General features: G+C 50.9%; 1 protein-coding gene across 1 annotated transcript in view; it reads left to right on the forward strand.

Moving 5' to 3' along the window:
• The first annotated feature begins 3,659 nt into the window (after positions 1-3,659).
• Nos1 (nitric oxide synthase 1) overlaps positions 3,660-17,734 on the forward strand; it is a 179,697-nt gene continuing 165,622 nt past the window's right edge. Inside the window, 1 exon segment of the mRNA XM_052755171.1 lies at positions 3,660-3,757. The gene's annotated coding sequence lies outside the window, so the exon portion shown is untranslated.

Consider the following 17,734-nt stretch of genomic DNA (forward strand, 5'->3'; position numbering starts at 1 on the left):
GGCCATATGAGACCGTCATCAAAAAAATTAAATAATGCCAGGTGTGGTGGGTGGCACAAGGCTTTAATTCTAGAAGCAGAGGTAGGTGGATCTCTGAGTTTCATACCAGCCTGGATTGCATAGTTAAGACCCTGTCTCAAAGACAAAATACAATAGAGTAAATAAAATCATTTGTTGATAATTTTTATACCAATTACATTTTGGCTCAAGCCTTTTTTTTTTTTTTTTTTGGATACTGGGTTAAAGTACATTGCCATAATTTATTTATCTTTTTATTTTATTTTTTCCATGTAGGCTCTCTCACTCTGTAACCCACACCAGCCTCCTGGAACTCTGTAAGCCCAGGCTGGCCTCAAACTCGGCACCCTCCTGCCTCAGAGTGCTGTCATCACAGGTATGCTGCTGTTCTGGCTCCGCCTTAACCAGCTTTGCCTCCTTTACCCCTTCGGGATGGTTCTGGGTGTGTCTGTGGCTGCCAGTATGTAACAGAATCGACCTCACTCTGCTGGAGGCTCAGATTAGAACTAACTGTGTAACAGATGAGAGTTCAGGCAGGCGATATGTATCACTGGCTCCCGGCTCCCCAGCAGCTCCCCAGCTCCCCAGCAGCTCCCTAGCTACGATCCCAGCCTTGGAGTGGAGCGTCCAGGCTCCACCTGCCCAGCGCACCAAGAGGATGGGGAACCTGGGTTTGGAGCAAGCAGCTCTTGGACTTTTTTCCTCCCAATACAGATGTGGAAGCAATTGGCAAGTTCCTGCTCCTATGTGGATGCAGGGCCAAGGCTGTCACCATGACTGTCATTAACACCTGTGACGATTACCTAGTCAAAAGTGCCACCCTGGAGCCGCTGTGGTGATGCACACCTGTAATCCCAGCTCTCAGGACGGAGAGCAGAAGTTCAAGGTCATCCTGGGCCATAAGGTGAATTGGAGGACATCCTGGGCTACATGAGACCTTGTCTCAAAAAAAAAAAAAATAACAGAATTAAAAATAACTCAAACACACACAAACAAAATAACCATCACGAGGCTGGAGAGAGGGCTCAGTGGTTTAGAGCACTGGCTGCTTTTCCAGAGGACACAGGTTCAGTTTCCAGCATCCATGTCAGGGAGCTCCCAGCAGCTCGCAGCTCCATTTCCAGGGGGAGCCGACATCCATCGTCTTCTGGACTCTGCAGATACTGCGCATGCGCGCACACGTGTATACACATACAGACACACAGACACAGACACACAGACACACACACACACACACACACACACACACACACACACACACACACACGCATGCACACACACGCGGGGGTGGGGCATTATGAAAGTGTGGCTTCCCAGAGGGGCTTCACCGGGGTTGGAACGATTCTGTGGAACTGAGAACAAGTGTATGAATGACAGGATGACTGCTCACCTGGGTCACGCTCGCTTCAAGCTGAAAGGAACACTGGAAGCGAAAGTTTCAACAGTCTGTTCTTAATACAAGATATTTGCTGAGCACCTACCATGTGCCAGGCCTACATGTGGGGAAGTCCTGTGGGGAAGAAAAACAAAAACAAAAACAGAGCTCTGGCTTAGGGCTGCCCGGAGAGGGGAGAGCTGGGGAGGGGCAGCGAACCTCCTGCCCCAGTGTGGGCGACGACTCTGAAGATGTCGTCAGTTGATGTCTGAGATCAATTCCGGAGAAAGGCACAGAGAGGTCCAACTAGTTTTTTTGGAATCTCTCCCAATTTCTGGAATCCGTAGATGGACGGGGAACTCATCCGCTCACCCGGCAGCCTGCCTCACGATTCTTACTAGAATTCGTTTGCTGGTGGCCCCACCATCAGTCATCTGAGCTCAGTGCTTTGTCATCTTTAGGTCTCGGCCGGCCCGTACCCGGTCACCTGCCTCGGGACCTGGCTCCGGAGGCCTCATGGCCGACAGCCCAGCCAGCTGTCTGCTCCCTTCGTGTCTCACCTGACAAGTCAGGCAGCCTGAGTCACGGCTCATCTTCCCCAGCCCCACGTGGAGGCTGGGTGTGCGCCAGGGGTATGAGCTACCAGCCAGGGTGCCCGCCAATCAGGGCCAAAATGAGTCCGTAAGCTGCCCTGAGGATTAGGCCTAAGAACATTCTAGAATCCCACACTCCACTTTGGAGCTCCCGAGGGGGGCAGACCACCGCAGACGGGCGTGTTATTCAACCACGTGTGGGGAAACCTGTCTTGCCTGAGGATAATGATACAGTAATTATTCAATCATCCAAAGGGATGCGGGCCCATCAGCTGCTGCAGCCCCAGCACCTGGGATAATGCCCAACACACAGTAGGCACTCCAAAAGTTCTTTTATTAAATAAAGACACAATAAGAGCTGCCTCAATTCGTCAGGTGCGTGGCATAAACAACACCTTTTACCATTAACATACACTAATAAGACATTTGAAAAGATCACACCTTCATTTCCATCTCTACCAGATAGGCACCGCTTACATCTGCCCTTATATCCCTGCACACAGTAGGTCTTCAATGAATACCATTACCCAGAGGCAGGTACGGGACATTTATTTATTTATTCTCTCATTGCTCAGGCAGGGAGGCAAGATTCCCCAGGAATTCTCCAGGAGGCCTGTGCATTCCTACCTCTGGGTCCCACTCCCCAGCAGTGAGGAGGAGGAGCAGCGCCAGGGCCTCGGGGAAGGTGGGGGCGGGGGAGTGGGGGGGATGGAGGATGACACCACACTTTTCCACTCTCCAATCCCAGGCTCATCTCAGCTGTTGTTCACTACAGCTGCGGCAAAGCCCAGAGAGGTAGAGGTACCTGCTTGAGGTCACACAGGTCTCCTGACTCCATGTCCAGTGCTCTTTCTGGCACATCCCCTGCTGGGGCTGCACACTGGAACCCTTAGATCAGCTGGGGCACAGGTGGGCCAGGAGAGAAGGCCTCAGCAACCTGACTCCACATACCTAGTGGCAGGCTGTTATTTCTTACTTGGCTGTGTGTCTTTTAGAACTGGCTTCCTGTCCTGGAGCCTCAGTTGTCCTGACTCAAACAAGGGGCCTGATGTCATCTACTTTGCAAATGGCATGGTGAGAAGTCATGTGTCACTCAGTGTCAGGGCTGAGTGAGGCGCACGGTGACTCTCCTGCTGTGTGACTTGGGAGAAGAAACTTTGAGCCTCAGTAGCTTTATCTACAAATAGCTGTCTTGTGGAGCTTGTGAGATTTGTCTGGGGGCAGCGCAGGCATCCACCCTGGCACATAATAAATGCTCACTTAAAGCTTCCAGGGTGGCACTGTGAAGGGCCATATTCAGATCCAGCAGGCAAGGCCTAGGTACAGAAGACCCATGGCTGCAGTCCTGACTCCAGGCCATCCCAGCCAGCTGGGGGAAACCTGAGCCACCTCCGTCCCTGGCAGAAGCTGCCACAGCCACCACAGCCTCTGGAATGAAAGAAAGGTCAGAGTCTAGGGAAGCAGAGTTGGCACGATGCAGGGAGGGCTGCCCGGGGGCTGGCTAGCCACCCTTACCTCTCTCCACTATCCAGGGGAAGCCTGAGCATGCTGAGCCTGGGTGCACCCCCCCTGCCCAGGGCTTGGCCTCTGGGCCTCGTGCTGAGCCGCCTCCCAGCCTGCCCCTGGGGAGGGGCCACCTGGTGTCAATTAAGGCCCTGAGTCGCTCGGCCGCACCACGCAGGGCTGCTGATTAGAGCGGCAGTCTCTCCAGATGGGGAGCATGGACTGAGGGGCGACACCACCATGCCAGGGGGAGGCCTCGCAGGAGCCCGTGAGTAGCGGGTGGGGACTCTGTCCCCTGGGTGGTAGGGAAGCTGGGTGTGCGTGTGGGCACTGGGCATCAGGGGAGGGGGCTCCTCCTCCAGCAGAGTTTTTGTCTGGAGGCCTTCCCGGGCCTCCCAGCACCTTGGACCCCCTTCTCCTCAGCCTCACCTCAAGGAGACCCCAGGGGACCCATATGCCATCCAGTGTCCTTCCTTGAGTCATGCAGTCGCAGAGGGCACCCCCACGCTGCCTCTGGAGGAGGCATGAAGGGTGGATGAGGGACTAGCTGAGACGGAGGCTATTTGGAGGAGTTCCTGCCTCTGTCCTGGACACCCCAGGGAAGGCTGTCTCCGAGTCAGCTTGGGTGGGCATCTAGAGCTGTGTTCCTCCAACCTGCTGGCTCCAGAGCCCATGCTGGGGGGTGGCCCCACAGGGGAGCTGGAGAGGTGGCTGTACCAAAGCTGCTCTTCAGGGGGAGGCTACGGCTCCAGATGCCATGTGTCCCGGGGCACAGAAGGCCAAGCCAGGCCCTGACCCTGCACCTGCTTCTAGGGCCACTGGTTCAGCTTGGCGGGGTCTGGACTGCTTCCTAACTCCCCCATGGGAAGTTGCTCCCCTAGAGGGGCAGTGTATGGGGCAGCTGCCTGCCCGTGGGACAGACTCCAGGGAGGGTGCAACTGAGACCTGCCCGATGTGAGGCGACTCGTGATTGGTCCCTGGGCTGGGTCTATGGCGCCTCAGCTCCTGGCTGGGAGAGGTTTCTGTAGCCATGGGAGGGTCTTCTCGAGTGGCACCACCTGTCACTACTCCCAGTGGTGGTTCTAAAGTTGGAGAACACCTGGGTAGGACCTAGGAAAGTAGAGGCAGCTGTCTACATGCTGGAACTACAGGCATGCCCTTGGCTGCCCATTTCTGTATTCACACAGCCAACTTACATCAAGCTCCACCGTCCTCAGGGTCCAGGTCCCTTGGCGTGCATTTCCTATATAGTGTCTGTCACATGCATCTCGGAGAGTGGCTCTGATGGGTAGGCTAAGAAGGAAGGACGGGTCACCCCTGTGACTAGCAGGGCACTATGAAGTGTCTGTCTTTCGTGTTGCACTTTGGAGGCTTTGGTTACTGAGGCTGCTCTGTCTAGTGTTGTCCTTTTGTAGGGGGCGGGAGGGGGTGAGTCCTGGGGGATGCAGCACCCTATGAGTTCACTGGCCGGTAGCTGCACCGCTGCCCCCCCATTGTGTGTTCATCTTGGGACTTAGCCGGCTCTGTCTCCCAGGCTCCTATCCAGCTGGTGATTAGTACCCCATGTCTGTGAGTCTGAGGCAAGCAGAAGAGGAGGACTAACCACAGAGAAGCCCCATTGCTTTCTGGGAAATACTGACCCTAGTTCATTTCCCCCATGGAAGGTCCTCCGCAGCCTCCTCCCACCCAGGACCTGGGCCTGACACAGGGATACAGTAGTGAGCCAAGACCTCAGTCAGGTCACAAACGCTTTACAGAGAAACATTTGCTCTCGGGACCGAATGACAAGGTAGCTTCCCCCGTAAGTCCTCTGCCACGGAGGCCTTCATTCCCACAGCCCACTCTGCACTGGGCAGTGTTCATTAAGTGAGCCAAATTCTGTGCTCACTGGTGCAGACACACCAAGGCATCCGAACTCGAGACTCCATAGTCCCTCCTCTCTCCCCACTGTCTGCAGCAGGACACCCATGTCCAGTCTGGAAGATGCTAAAGCAGATTGAAGTCCCTTCTTGGGGTCCCCTTGCAGCACCCATCAGAATGTCCCCAGGGTCCTCTGGGAATCAGTGGCTCTGGCCAGCGCCCAGAATTCAGTTCATGACATAATAGATCTTTTAGCATTTTGAAAATATCCACCCCCCACCCCCACCCCCGGGGACAAGGTGACAAGGTGACGTTCCACGTGTGCCCATGGCTTAACTGCCGTTTTCCAAGGGAGAGTCTGATTGTTTGACTTGCTGCTTAAGCCTGCCCAAGGCATCCGCTTAGGTCACTCATTAAAGAGAAGGAGCATTTAGTGTTCCCACAAGCTGGACACCACCTCGTGTAGCACATGAAATGACTCACCTACTCGGGCCCCTCCCCCCATCCTCCAATAGCTCCCTGAGCCCCTTCCCACCTGCTGTCTAGTGACCCAGGGACCCACACCTTAAAACTCTTCAGCGGGACATAAGCAATTTTCTTTCCTGGTGTTATTTAGTTCGCCATGCTGGGAATGGAACTCTGGATCTTGAATGCTAGGCAAATTCTCCCACTAAACTACAGCCCCTGCCCTCTTGGTTCATTTGTTTGTTTTTTAATGTTTTTATTAACTGTTTAAAAATTTCATACATGCACACAATGTATTTTGATCATATTCACCCTCACCCCTTCCCAACTTCATGTCATTCTTTTTTTTTTTTTTAATAACCCACCAAGTCTAGTCTGCACTGCCTGTGTCCTCATGGGTGTGGGGGAATCGCCTAGAGCATGGCCAACCTAAGCCCCTGGTTTTCTGAGACAGGGCCTGCCTCCTCCCTCCCTATGCCGGGATGATGGGCGGGCTCTGCCACGCCTGTATATGAACACTCTCTTGTCCTAGAGCTGGTGATGGAAGGTGTGGGCAGCGTTAAGGGAGTGGGTGGGGCCTGCAGAAAACAGTGAAGAGCTATTTGTACATTGCAGGCAGACATGGAAAACTTTTGCCCAAACAAAATTCTAGGAACACGGATTAGGAGTCCAATGTTCCAGAAGAAGCCTGAGAGACGGAGGGAGGTCTTGCTATCTCAGTCCCCATTTGAAGGGTCCTGAGGTTCCCCTGGTGACCCCCCTATGGTAACCAGGCAACTGACAAGTCCCAGGCCAGCCAGGGGGGACATGGCAGATGAGGCTATCAGGCAGGTGAGGACAGCAGTGACCTTGAAGTGGGAAGAGACCCTGATAGTACCTGAGAAAGGCAGACTCTTGGGAAGACAGACAGCCCTCAGACATCTGTTCCTGTATTCATTCAACAAACAGCTAGTAAACTCCTGTTGTGTTTTGGGATTTGGGCTACATGCCGGTCGGGGGCAGAACACAGTCCAGCTGATCTCCTTGGCACAGAAGGAGTGCTGTGTGTAACATAGCTGGAGCGAGGGGTGGTTAGGATCTGATCAGAGCTTCTCCGGGGGTCATGATGATAAGTGGGGTCAACCAAGCCAATCTCAGTTGGCACCTGAGCAGGAAAGGGATTGCCTCGGGTCTCAGTTCGTGGAAGGAGGGCTGCCTGGACAAGGGTGCAGGAGAGGCTTACACAGGGCACTGAGCAAGGCTGGGACCAACCTCGACTAGTCCAGGGGGCTACATCTCAGAGTCACACCCCCCAGAGGCCCAAGCGAGTCAGCTCAGCACCAGGTCAGTTGTTAGTCACTGGCTCAAGCTGTCCCCAGCGGTGAGGGGGGCCATGGGGCGGAGGAAAATGTCAGTTTCCCAGGTAAGCCAGCCACCTTCACTTCAAAAGACACAGAAGCTGGGCCACAGGTTCACTGGCCCATCCAAGGCCACATGCGTGAGACATATGCATCACCCACCACACGGGGCGGTTTCTAGATTGAGGGCAAAGATGTGCAGGGAGCTAGAGGAGGATCGTGTGGGGCTCGTTCCAATGGAGAGAGTCAAGGGAAGTCAACAGGAGCACCAAACCTAGCGTGGGAAGTCAGGGGAATGACAAGGAAGAGCCTGGGGCTTGAGTTCAAATCCTAGCCCCTCCACTTAGTGGGCTTTTGTTGTTGAACCAGTCCCTTGGTTTTCAGGACCGATGATTCCCTGGCTGTGGGGTGTGGATGCCATGTGGCCTCTCTCCTGGCATGGTGGGTGCAATGTGTGTGTAAGTTACATGGTCAAGTTTCTGGTGATGCAAAGGGCTGTACTGGTACATCAACCACAGGGAGCCCCTCACTATGGAAAATCTGGGGCCTTTCCTCCCCTGAACCCAAAGTACAGGCATCAGGGCTCTGTGCCTCAGTGGAGAGGTGAAGAAGGATCATGGCTTAGTTCAGTTTCCGTTGCTGTGATAAACACTGTGACCAAAATCCCTGAAAGAAGGAAGAGTGTGTTTGGTTGACGGCTTGCAGTCCATCATCATTGGAACCAAGGCAGGAACCTGGAGGCAGGAACCTGGAGGCAGGAACCTGGAGGCAGGAAGCTGGAGGCAGGAAGCTGGAGGCAGGAAGCTGGAGGCAGGAACCTGGAGGCAGGAACCTGGAGGCAGGAACCTGGAGGCAGGAACTGAAGCAGTGCCCTGCAGGAATGCTGCTCCCTGGATTGCTTGCTTTACAACCCAGGACCCAGGGATGGCACTGCACACAGTGAGCTGGGCTAATCCATCGTTAATCAAGAAAATAGAGGCCAGATGTGGTGGCTCATGCCTGCAGTCCTAGCACTTGGGATGTAGAGGCAAATGGAGATTTCCTGACTAGCCTGGAAATCTCTTACTTAGACCTCAGAGCCAGCCTGGTCTAAATAAGAGATTTCCAGGCTAGTCAGGGCTACATAAAATTCATCATTGTCATCATCACCATCATCATCACTGTCACCATCACCACCACCACCACCATCATCATCGGCTAGAAAGATGGTTCAGTGTTTAAAAGCACTTGTTGCTCATACAGAGGACCAGAGTTCAGTTTCCTGCACCCACATGGTGGCTCACAACCATCTGTGACTCCAGCTTCAGGGGCTCTGATGCCCTCTTCTGGTCTGTGTGTGCATCATGCTTGCACATGGTGTGCATACATAAAACACAGCAAAACACTCATACATCTAAAAAATAAAAGAGTCTAAGAAAAAAAATAAGGAAAAATATAATGTCCCACAGTCTTGCCTTTCAGTCCAGTCTGATGGAGGCATTTCATTAATTGGGGTTCCCTCTTCTCAGGTGACTCTGGCTTGTGACGGCTGACCCCCAAACTAAGCAACACAGCATAAGCGGGGGGAGGAGTTTGTGTTCAGCTAAGAGCTAAGAGAGACAGAAGCCTGGAACTGCCAAGGGGGCCAGGGCTCAAGCCTTGCCCTCTCCTCATACCTCACACAAGCCTCAAGTGTTGACTAGGAGCCCACCTTGCCGGTCAGTTATCCATTCCCTCAGCCCATGGTTCCTCATCATGCGCTGGACCCCAAGGGTATACATGAGTGTGAGCAAGGGTCCCCATGTGCACTCGTGTGTGTGTGTGTGTGTGTGTGTGTGTGCGCGCGCGCGCACACGCGTGTCCATTCATGCAATTGCTCATTCACTCCTTTATGTGAAGATGGACTCTTGCTGTGTAGCCCAGGTTAGCCTCAAACTCACAACCCTCTTTGCCCCCTAAAAGCTGAGATATAGATTGAGTACCCTACCATACAAGGCCCCGGGTTCGTGTGTTTAATGGTACATTTACAGAAGTGGGATGGTGTGTCTGTGTAAGGACATGGGTGGAGGCTGTGTCAAGTGCTGTGTGAAGCTGCACTGGTGTCCACAAGCCTGCGTGGCCATCTTTGCATGGGACCGTCTATGGATGTCACTGTACTTCCATCTACCTTTGCATTCTTGAACTCCAGAGAAACTCAAATCTCATTCCATTTAACCCTACCCACCGATCCAGTCAGTGTCTGAAAAACGACCCATCTCTCACGTGCACCGCACCCCACAGTTTGTAGTTCCGCCTCCCCCGCCTTTGTTATTCCTAGGACCCTCCTAGGAGCCATATGAATATGGCTTCCTCCAGTTAAGAGGTATGGAAACCAAGGTGGGCAGTGACAGGGCCTCTGAGTCACAGCAACAGTGTGATGAGACTGCCACTCTAACTGCGGGCCCTACCCTCCTAACCCTAGTGCTTGTGTGTTCTCTGGATTGTTCCCTTTCTCTGCTGGATTCTGTCCATTTACTGTGTTGTTTTTTGACCCCATTCATCTTGGTTCTTCTTCCCTTCCACTGGGATTAGACAAGGCTAGACCAACTACTACTTCAACAACTTCTTTTTTTTTCTTCTTCTTCTTCTTCTTCTTCTTCTTCTTCTTCTTCTTCTTCTTCTTCTTCTTCTCCTTCTTCTTCCTCCTCCTCCTCCTCTTGTGACTCAGTTTACTTACAGAACACAGACTGAAAAAAGAAACAGCTTTTCTGTAACATTGACCATGTTTCCAGAATGATAAATTATGAAGAGATATTTGATGCTTGCAGATAAAAACATGTTCTCCAAAAAAAAAAAAAAAAAAAAAAAAAAAGCACATGTGTTCAATGGGTCATTCCTGTGAATGGAGAAAAAGAAGCTCTGTTTGGAACTGTGTGGTGTTGCTGGCCAGTGAGTCTGCTCCCCACTGGACTCCTACCCTGACCCACTACCATGGGCATCACTCCTGCCCCTGCTGACCTTACATGGGCATCCAGTGCAAAGCCATGGTCCTCCACGTGCCCCCAGGGAATGAGTGGCACTGAGAAGCAGATCCCCCACCTTGACTCACCAAGGAAGCTGCTATGGAAAGTCTGGGCCTCAGAGGAACTCCAGATGCCATTAAAATTAGTTGTTGAGAGAGTATGAAAGGTTTGACCACTCTCTCCTACACCACGTATTCACTCCATCACACACACACACACACACACACACACACACACACACACACACACTCACTCCCTTCTAATCAGTCATCACTTCCATTCACCCACCTAATCATTCATCCATCCACCCTTTTATTCATCTATCCATCTTTCCCTCTTTTTTCCCTCCTTCCTGTTCGTAACTTCTGTCATCTGCCTAGCCATTGGTGTATCCATTCACTGATCCATTCACCAGCTCATGCATCCACTCAACAGCTCATGCATCCACTCACCAGCTCATCCATTCACTCATCCATTCACCAGCTCATGCATCCACTCATCCACTCATGCATCCACTCATCATCTCATGCATCCACTCACCAGCTCATACATCCATTCACTAGCTCATGCATCCATTTACCAGCTCGTACATCCACTTACCAGCTCATGCACCCATTCACCAGCTCATGCACCCATTCACCAGCTCATGCATCCACTCACCAGCTCATGCATCCACTCACCAGCTCATGCATCCACTCACCAGCTCATACAACCACTCACCAGCTCATGCATCCATTTGCTCATCCATTTGCTCATCCATTCACCAGCTCATGCATCCATTTGCTCATCCATTCACCAGCTCATGTGTCCATTCCTGCATCACCAATCACTCACCCACACATTCATGTATCCATCTGATCCATTTATAAATCTGTCCATCCATCCATAACTACCTCTCTGTGATTGGGGTCCTCAAGACTAGCCCAGGTCTGACTTTCTAGGAGACTCGTGGGTTTAGTAAAAGAAGGCAAAATAAAAACACATGGGGTAGAGCCCAAAAGTAATCACCAAGGTGGCCTCTAGAGACTACGTGATGAGGGTAGGGGGGCACATGTCGTGGGGACTGGGTCTGAGATAGCTTTGCAGATGGGATGGAGGGTGAGTCTCCTCTCATTTTTTCCCCTTCTGTCTCCGGGTATCTCTCTAACTGTCCCCGTCGATGTAACCGTCAGATTATGCCCCTCCCACTTTGCATAGCCATCACTAAGCCTCTCCCCTGCTCCATGAAATAAGCAGGGCCGAGAATTACCCTTCACCTTGTTAACACAGCACAGCCAGAGGCTCAGCAAGGTTTGGAGCCTTCAAAGCGGCGTCAGCTGCAGTGTCTTTGGGCAAGGCACGCCTTTAAAGGACTCAGATCCTCACAGACACATCCTCAGTGTCACCGTGAAATGTCCTCATTACGATGTCTAAATGGGCGCCAGCAGACACGCACCGTGAGTCCCTCGCTCTGCCGTCGACTGCACTGTCCTACAGCAAAGGCAGACAGACACGGTAAACACGATTGCAATTACGCAGCCAATAAAACTCGCCTTCAAAACACATGTGTGATGGGCAGTGTGACGTTGGCTGCGACAAAAATCATTGCCCGCACTGGAAGTGTGGGACGTGCTGCCTAGAGGGTTCATTTTTTTTGACTTTTGAAGAGCTTAATTAGCAGTTGTTTGGAGATTTGAGGGACTTGGGGTTGGGGGTTGTTTTCTTTTTCCTTCCAAGGGTTTCTTTTAATCACCCTTACACTGGTACACCCGCCTCTGCTGTGGCAACTTGATTTTCCGCCTCATTTTCCTCCCTGGGATGAGAATCCTCTGTTCTCAAGGTGTAGCTGCTGTCCCATCCTCAGGCTTCACTGGGCACCAACAGGAGCATTTCCACAGGGCATCCATGCTGTCCCCTTGTCCTTGTGTGGTAATTACAGGGGGATGGCTCGGGACAGTGGCTGTCATGGGCACAATGCAGACGAGAGTCCAGAAGAGGCAGAGTTCAGCAACAAGATGCTCATCAGTCAGTCCAAGAGCAATGGCTGTCTCCACCTACAGACTAAAACAGCAAGCTGATGTTTATGGCCTTGGTGGGGGGGGGGGGTCCTAAGAAATCAAGTTCAGGAGCATCTTGCAACATTGAGGAGCATGAAGGGATATACAAGGTCCAAAACAGTTGGGGGCAGTTAGACTTGATGTCAAGGAGAACTCCCAAGGCTAAATGGGAAAGAGAGGAGTAAGGTATGTGGAGCAAAATAGACTGGGTGGGGTGACACACTGGTCATCTCAGCACTGAGGAGACAGAACCAAGAGTGTCGTGAGTTCAAGACCAGCCTGGGCTATCGAGTGAGATCCAGGGGAGGAAAAGGGAAGGGAGGATAGACAGATGGACAGATGAATGAAGGACTAAGCAGGCTTTGAGCCTTGATGGTGACACCCAGAGCATGGGCTTCAATGTGACCTTCCCAGCTAAGCAAAGGGAAACCTCCACAGCTTTCCTAGGCCTGCAGGGAGCTGGGCTTGTCTCCGCCTGACTTGTCCGGTCTTTGCTTCATGGGCTGGATGAGAGTGGGACTGAGCTTGGCAGCATCGACGGGTGAGTCAGGCAGACACTTTCTGAGGATGAGGCAGCCCACAGTCTCAACCCTAGCTGTACACCTCACTGGCTGTGTGGTCTGGGACTCGTCTCCCCCTCCCCCCCCGCCCCCCGCCACAGCTGGGAGTATGTTTCCTAGGTGGTAAATGGGAGCTGATGGTCACCCCTTCCTGTGTTTATGGCCAGTGTTTTGTGGGTGACACTCGCAGGGGTTTAGGCAGTGGGCTTGCAGGAAAAACTGTCACCACAGCTCTTACCTGGACCGTGGTCACTGTGATTCTCTCCTCAGTTTACGTTCCCCATCTACCATCCATCTGGTCCCAGCTTCTGGCAACTTGCGGGTCCTGGAAACACTCATAGACGCCATGACCTCATGACTCTTCTAACCCAGTTTCTCATCTTCCTCAGTGACATAGAGCTCTCTCAGAGCAGTGGGGTGTGTGTGTGTGTGTGTGTGTGTGTGTGTGTGTGTGTGTGTGTATGTATGTATGTACACATACACATGTATACATGCACACATACATGCATGTAGAGGCCAGAGGTCAATGTCAGTGTCTTCTGCTTTATTTTTTGAGATAGGGACTCCCACCAAGCCTAGAGTTTGCTGACTGACTAGACTGTCAATCCAGTGAGCTTCAGGGATCCACGTGTCTCTGCCCACTCCCTAGCCCTGGGTTCGCAGAGGTGCACCGCCACGCCCAGCTCTTTCATGGGTGTTGAGGCTCCGAGCCCAGGTCGTCAGAGCCACGCTCGCAGGGCACCAGAGTATAACGCTCGGGATTGCGCACGAGCTGTTTTGAAACACTGCAATCCACAACTTAGCACTTACCTTAAAGCAACAAACACCGTGAGCTGGCATGTGTTTCTGTTAGCACACTGGTTAACGGAAGCTAGCTGGGAGCCCAACAAACACCGTCATTTTATGTTGTCGATGGGGGTGCAGGCCTATCAGTGCGGGGGAGGCTGAGGAGGGTTAGGAATTTGAGGCCAGCCTGGGCTAACACAGTGAGACACCCCCATCTTGAAGTGGGGAGGAATATAAATATCTCAAGGTATTTACAGTAAGTGTAAAGGGACAGGAAGAGCCTCCAAAGTCTTAGTTCTTTGGAAGACAAAGACACGGGGCTTCAAAATAGTCCTGTGGCTTTTGCTTCTTTAAAGACAGCAAATGCTAGGTTTCAGGAAGAGGCTAGTGTGAAATAAAGACGTAGACTTTCTTGTCCACGTTGACGGTCCCCCTGAATTGTGTCCCAAGAGCCCATGTTCCGTGGCGGATGATGGGAGCCACATGTCTGATGAGTCACCATCAGCTGAATAGGTTTATCTCTTCTTGAACATGTGGAGGTTTTCCTCTGAGAACAGGCACACGGTGGGAGTGGTCCGTTAAGATAGACATCTGAGAGCAGGGAGGATGGCTCAGTGGTTATAGTGCTTGCTCTGCAAGTGTTAGGTCCAGAGTTCAAATCCCTAGAACCCACTGTACATGTTGAATGGGCATGGTGGCCTGGCTGTAATTCAGGAGGCAGCGACAGGGGACCCCTCTCCCCAGGGTTTGATTGAGAGATCCTGCCTCAAAGAATAAAGAGCCATTGAGGATGTTTAAATACATCGAGTGCTGTCTCTGCACACACACGTGCATGCACACGTACACACCCCAACAAGTGTTCCACACATACCAATGCACATACATGCACACACAACACATGCACACACAACACATGCACACACGGAAATGGAAAGTTTTCACCCTGCCCCCTCACTCATGCCCTTCTGTTTCTAGCTGTTCCCTCTGCCGTTCCCTCCGAGGCTCTCCATACCACGCCGACACTTGATGTCTATCAATTCACAGACCCGAGACCGCATCTCTTGACATTTCTTGCTCCATCCACACAATCTAGGTCTGTCACTATTTTTAGTTCAGCATTGGTTACCGTGGCAACTTTGAGGAATGCTTTTACACCCTTGTTCCTTACTCTATTCACAACTGGAGGTATATTGTGGCTCCTCGCCATTTCAGGGGTGATGTGGGGGCTCCACTTCTTACCTCGTCTCATTTCCCTGTGCCGCCAGTGCTGATATCTGGAACTTGTGTGTCTCATTACATTTATTTATATTATGCCTCTGTGTGTGTGTGTGTGTGTGTGTGTGTGTTATCCTGAAAACACACAGGTACCACAGCACACATGCAGAGGTCAGAGGACAATGTGTGAAAGTCAGATCTCCCCTTGATCTCCATGTGGATTCTGGAGCTTACACTCACATCATCATTGTTGGCAGCAAGTACCTTTGTACACCGATCCATCACACCCACCTGGATAGATGGATAGATCCTGCCTTACTGACGGTTGTCATTGCTGTGATGAGACATGATGACCAAAGCAACTTGGAGTTGAAAGGATTTGTTTGGCTTACACTTCTACCGTTCATCATCAAAAGAAGTCAGGAACCCAAGGCAGAAACCTGGAGGCAGGAGCTGATGCCGAGGCCATGGAGGGGTGCTGCTCACTGGCTTGCTCCTCATGGCTTGCTCAGCCTGCTTTCTTATAGCACCCAGGGCCACCAGCCCAGGGATAGTACCACCCACAATGGGCTAGGTCCTCCCCCATCATCACTAATTAAGAAAATGCCCTACAGGCTCACCTACAATCCAATCTTATTGAGGCATTTACTTCATTGAGGGTCCCTCCTCTCAGATGGCTTTAGCTTATGTCAAGTTGACATAAACTGATCTAGCATAGGTCCCATGTCCCCGAGGGAATTATATGTTCCTAGGAAGTGGGGGCCTGCTTCAGTTTCTTTTACACCATTGAAGTACAGTGCCTGACTTGTGGGTAGAGCTGAAAGAATATATCCACAGGGAAGAAGCATACCATTATGGAGGTAAAGAGTGAGTTAGCAATAGGGGTAAGAAATATCTAGTAGAACGCAGTGTAGTTGAATGAGAGGCTTTTAGTGTGTGGGAGCATTGGTCTGGTTGTTTTCCATATGAAACCCAAAGGAAAAGAAGAGATGTAAAGTGAATAGGCTAGAGATTAAAATCACGCCAGAGGATCAAGCAAAAAGATTGTGAGTTCAAGACCAGCCTGAGCCAGGCAGTGGTGGCTCAGGCCTTTAATCCCAGCATTCGGGAGGCAGAGACAGGTGGATCTCTGAGATTTCGAGGCCAGCCTGGTCTACAAGTCTACAGAGCGAGTTCCAGGACAGCCAGAGCTGTTACATGGAGAAACCTTGTCTGAGGGTGGGGGTTGGGGGAGCAGCCTGAACTACATAGTCAGTTCTGCAGAAAGGGAAAACAAAAGAGAAGGAGAGGGAGGTACTGTGTGGCAACACTTTTCCTGGGGAGAAACACATATCTACTCACCCCAGATGGGAAAGCCACAACAGACCAAAATACAAATGCCTCCAAAATCCAACTTGGTAAACCCATGAGTTTTATTGGGGTTACTTACAGGAGTGTGGGTGAAGGGTCGCTTACAGGAGTGTAGGTGAGGGGTCGCTTAAAGGAGCAGAAATGAGTCAAAGACAGCTGCATCACCAAGGCCCACCCCAGCATGGTGACAGCTCACAGAAGCTGGGAACCTGGAGCACACTGCACAGCCTGCAGGCAGCTCAACAGGTTGGTGAGTGTCCCTTCCCTGTGACTCATTTGGCCTAAACCTCTTCCAGGCAGCTGGTCTGGTCTCAGAGGCTTTTTTTGCGGTTTGGCTTGCCTAAAAATTGTCTTTGCAGCTTTTCTTCACTCCTCTGAGAGGGACTCTCAGCATCTATTGTTTACTCTGGCAGGGAGGGGCGCTAGTGAATCTGGTCAGTTTCAGGGACTTCCTGACGCTATTTTGAATAGTTTACCTTCCTGTAAACTATTTAGGGTACTTTCCTGCATGACAGAATGTTTCAATCTCAGAGGAAACTATTCACAACAGGAGGGAGGAGGGTGAGAAAAATAAATATAAGGAATAAATGATAAAAATATAATTTAGAGCAATAAAGATCTCTGACAAAGAGGTTGCATTAACAAAACTACAAAACTTTTCAGAGGTAAAATGGACTTAGAGCTGAGTGTCCCCCAGTATCTGTACTGTCCTCATTTTGGGGGGCAACAAGTTAGGCTTTATTTCCCAGCCTTCCTCCCAAGTGTGGCCATCTGATTACATGAAACATGAATGACTGTGGGTCATTCCAGGATTCTACCCTTAAAGGGGTCCCTGACTTCATAGTGTTTCAAGATAGGTTGTCAGGTTTAGCATAGAAAAATGAAAGGCCAGGGTTCGAGTTTGGACACGCACACACACACGCACACGCGCACACACACACACACACACACACACGCACACGCACGCACGCATGCACTAGTAATAAATAAAATAAAATAAGGCTTGGCAAACAGTAGAACTTCCATTTGTTTTGCCTGGCAAGTTTTACAGGAAGGAAGACCTCGTCTGCAACATTGATAATCACAGCAGCACTACGGCAGGAAGTAGATGGATGCATCAGTCCTTTTGAACTACAGAGTCTATCTATTTTCTATCTAGTTTTTCCCAGAAAACAAACAAACAAACAAAACTACTGACCTTTAACTGGAAGAAGAAGGACGACTGGCTACAGAATTCTCTGTATTAATTAATATGGAAGGAGTTTTGAAGAAAAACAAAAAAAGAAATGACTCAAAAGATCAAAACCATGTAGCTGTTTCACATTTAAAAGCAGGACAAAGACATTTTGAACACAGAAATTCAGGAACTATATCACTCTCCCCCAAAGTAATAGTATGTGACAGTGTGATTTACGAATGGATTACGTTACATAAATGAGGATCGGTGGTGACAATGGCTTACCTGTGGTCATCACTATGTTATTACAGAATGCAGATACTATAAATCTTGAAAAGAAGATCACTGTAAAAAAAAAAAAAGGTAGTACTAATATTACAATAGCACACTATGACAGAACAAAAACAAGGGTGTTTGGGAGGTGGGGGAAGAATTCTGGTGGAGAAATGTCAGTGACGTGGATTTCCTCATTGGCTAC

This window comes from Peromyscus californicus, unplaced genomic scaffold (assembly GCF_007827085.1).
Source record: "Peromyscus californicus insignis strain IS unplaced genomic scaffold, ASM782708v3 Scaffold_2__1_contigs__length_46816999, whole genome shotgun sequence".
NCBI classification, from domain to species: Eukaryota; Metazoa; Chordata; class Mammalia; order Rodentia; family Cricetidae; genus Peromyscus; species Peromyscus californicus.